General features: G+C 41.2%; 1 pseudogene; it reads right to left on the reverse strand.

The window, feature by feature from the left end:
- LOC112074902 (probable ATP-dependent RNA helicase DDX52) overlaps nt 1-4,284 on the reverse strand; it is a 28,957-nt pseudogene that overhangs the window by 1,232 nt on the left and 23,441 nt on the right.

The raw sequence follows: 4,284 nt of genomic DNA on the forward strand, positions 1-4,284 counted from the left end.
AACTCTACTACAATGTACATCTACCTCAACAACCGATGCCCCAGCTCATTGACTCTGTACCGGTACCCCTGTATTAGCGCTCCACATTGACTCTGTACCATGTTACCCCCTTATATAGCCTCCACATTGACTCTGTACCGGTAACCCCCTGATATAGCCTCCCAGACTTGTATCGGTACCCCCATTGTAATAGCTCCACATTGAACTCTGTATCGGACCCCCTGTATATAGCCTTCCACATTGACTCGACGGTAACCCCTGTATATAGCCTCCACATTGACTCGTGTAACCGTACCCCCTGAATAATAGCCTGCCATCAATTGACTCTTATCCGGACCCCCTGTATATAGCTCCACATGGACTCTGTAACCGGTACCCCCTGTATATAGCCTCCACATTGACTCTGGTCGGTACCCCCTGTTATAATACCTCCACATTGACCTCTGTACGGTACCCCCTGTATAAGTCTCCACATTGACTCTTACCGTTACCCCCTGATATAGCCTCCATAATTGACTCTGTATACCGGTACCCTGTATCATATCGCTACTTGCTTATTTTACTGCTGCTCTTTAATACTATGCTTTATTATTTTCTCTTCATTTTTTTAACTTGCATTGTTGGTAAGGTCCTGTAATAAGCATTCACTGTAAGGTCTACACCTGTTGTATTCAGCATTTCACTGTAAGGTCTACTACACCTGTTGTATTCAGCATTTCACTGTAAGTCTACTACACCTGTTGTATTCAGCATTTCACTGTAAGGTCTACTACACCGTGTTGTATTCAGCATTTCACTGTAAGTCTACTACACCTGTTGTATTCAGCATTTCACTGTAAGGTCTACTACACCTGTTGTATTCCAGCATTCACTGTAGGTCTACTACACCTGTTGTATTCAGCTCATTCACTGTTGAGGTCTACTACACCTTTGTATTCAGCATTCACTGTAAGGTCTACTACACCTACTGTTAGTATCAGCCGTTGCACTGTAATTACTACGGTGCATTTTCACTGTTATAATTAAAGTTATCTATCTTACATCTAAGTTCTGTTTTCCTGCTATTCAGCATTTCCCACTGGCTGTAAATGGTAAAAGTCCCGGGGTCTCCAGCACCTGTGCTTGAATAGTGTATTCAGGCAGTGCGCCCGCCTCTTCACTGTCTACAATGAAGGGATCTACTGACAGTTCGTCTTAGATAGTTATTCAGCATTTTAACTGTGAGTCCCTACCCACACCTGTCATATGTTCGAGCATATTCTCTACTAATTCGACAAAAGCGGATTTTCGTTGTTTTTCTAACGTTTACAACTTACTGTTGTACGGCGATTTCAGGCCTTTCCACTGAAGGGGCGCGTAGGCTACACCTGGTGGTGGATATATTTCAGTCTCATTGAGATGGCCATCACATGGTTTTTTAGTAAGGCGGTAGCCTCATCTTTATACACCGGTCTGTTAGTTCGAAGCATGAGTGGTCTAATCTGGGTTGTGTTAAGACCCGACAAAAAATACAATAAACTCTCTCTGGGCTATCCTACGCTACACCTTGATTCAGCCTTTTCACTGTTAGGGGATCCCACCTGGTTATGTATCAGCCAGTTCACAGTAAAGGTCACACCGTTGTTGTATTCAGTGTGGAGGTCCTACAGATTTCACGGGTTTTAACGCCTTCTACATATCCATGTGTAGATACTCTACCTCATTGTTGTATTCTAGCATTTGCACTGTAAGGCCGTCTGAGAGCGCTACAAACTGAGCGTTGTTATTCCTCAAGGCGACTTCATTTCATCTGTTAAGGTCTATCATTAAGACAATCATGCCTGTTTTTTTGGCAAACCAGTTTCGAGTGATTTTCAACTCTAAAATATTAACTACATATAGTCTGCAGCGCCCCTTTAGTAATGTCTTGACCCAGACTACGAACCGCCTCGTCTGTTGTTCATATACTCAACTGCCATGGTTTCATCTGTAGGTCTATCACCTGGCTTAGTGATCGGTCGCATTTGACAAATTACAATTTGATTTTGATTTTAGAGTGGGTTCACTTACCTACTAGATTTTAACCAAGAGACCACCTAAAACTGCATTTCGAATACAGACATGATGAATACTGTGGATGCATCCTAGAAATATGAGGTTCGTCTCTGTTAATCCAGGTTGAGTACCGCTACCTCGCAGCGGCCCAGACTCTCCGGAGAAGGGCGAGGCATATCTATAGAATTAATCACAACAGTTCTATAACTGTTTCTTTGAGAGATGTCCCGTTGGTAGTTTAATCTTCCGCGGTGATACTTGGAGCTAGCATCAGATCTGTTTTTAATCTTTTCCTCATAAACAGAATTGCATGTCTGCACAGCATCATAGAGTCAGGAAAGGAGTAAACCGGCTGGAGGTTTATGCCGACTGTTGTCGGCCCCACGACTATCTGAGATTCTCAGAAGAGCCTTGACCTCCAGTCTCGCGGTAAATAGATGCGGTCTCCAAAATAGTCATAATTATCACAACTTGCGCCCTCTTCACTCTGACCCAAAAAATCATGCAATAGTCAGAACCATGAGGTTTTCCGCCTTCATTCACTGACTTTGATCCTCCAGACCAAAATCAGTGTAAATCTCTCTCAGACAAGGTGACTTTTATCAATATAGTCGCCTGTATTTACTCGCCAAAAATGAAAAGTCAATTAGCTGCTAATGTGGCTATCATAAAGAACTACAAATACCACGATGATCTGGACCAGACGGCCGAATCGAGGCAAAGGTCAGAATCTCTGGATTAACCATCTAATGTTAGCTAAATGTAGTAATGAATAAATTGGCTACATTTCTTTAAAAATTTACAATTCTGTGAAAACTTGTGCAAGTTTTAAATTGACAATATGTTAGCAAAGGTGCCAGATGGAGATGACGTGCAGGAGCATGCTGGGATTTGTAGTCTTCCATCTACTTTGATGCTAATTAGCATTTTAGAAACTGAGAGTAAATAGAGCCGAATGTATTGATAAAAGTCACCTTGTCCGAGAGAGATTTACACGGTTATCAAAACGTCACGCCAGGGTAAACCTACACGAAACACAGCCCTTATTTAAAGTGTTTATAAAATTAAAAAATGAACGGCGGAACAATGGAACCATTTCCCTGTTTTACCGCTAGGTTTTATGGGTATTATGACACCACCACTGTGGGGTTCTATGCAGCACATGAGACGATGTTGATGACAATGTTGTTTCCACTTTGCTTCTTAATTTAAATCTTCTAGCRTTCCATAATTACACTATTAGTTTGTGTTTCTTACATCTACCAAGTTCTTAGCAAGTTTGCAAAAAAAGTATCTTCTAAATCAAAGAGGAATAAGGTGAAGCATGAATATGTTGGCTACATGAAGAAACMTTTAATGTAGCCAAAGATTATAGGGTCCCCTAGGAGACATTGACCAACACTTTGGTTCCTATCCTGTCACAATAACTCCTCCCTGGCATTTTCATYCGCTGTCATGTCAAACAACACAGTATTCAAAGTGCCCACTATTATTTATATTCTAACTATAGAATTATAATTAATAATCATTCTATTTCCTTTATTACAACAGTTCACCAAAGTGTTTTTGTTCTCTAAATCAATTGCAACATTTGGTTAAAAATAAGGCCTAGTTTTTTTGTTGCCCATATCGTGCAGCCAGTCTTACACGGCAGTGTGGAAACGATGTCAAATGAGTTCAGGAAACACAGAAATGTATGAAAATTATTTTTGGTTGAATTGAACAGTATAAAACAGAATGGAGAAAGACTCATTGAAATGACGTAGAATGTATGTTGCCACCCTAGGTGCACTACTCAAAGCAAATTAAGGAATAAAATACTGTGATGTGATATTTTGGTCATATCGCCCAGCCCTAACGAACCTTATGGGGACATACAATTCTGTCCCGTTCAAAATCCTATTTTACCTTAACCACAAAACCTAACCCGAATTCTAACCTTAAACAACTCAGAAATAGCATTTGACCTTGTGAACCCAGTTGGTCAAATGTTTTCACTTCAAGGTCTCCACAAGTATAGTTAATACTGTGTGTGGATGTGTTTAACACACACTATTAACAAAACCTGTTACAATAGCCCTCAACCAACACAGTATTAAGACAGAGGGGGCTGACCTGCTGAGGTCTAGAGCATCCTGCTTCAGGAGGAACACCAGTCTATTAGGGGTGGGGTACTGATCAGAATATCTAGACAGAGAGGAGAGAGGGGAGGGAGGAGAGAGAGAGAGGAGAGAGAGAGGAGAGAGAGGA

The sequence above is a fragment of the Salvelinus sp. IW2-2015 genome, unplaced genomic scaffold, assembly GCF_002910315.2.
Source record: "Salvelinus sp. IW2-2015 unplaced genomic scaffold, ASM291031v2 Un_scaffold2872, whole genome shotgun sequence".
Lineage (NCBI taxonomy): Eukaryota > Metazoa > Chordata > Actinopteri > Salmoniformes > Salmonidae > Salvelinus > Salvelinus sp. IW2-2015.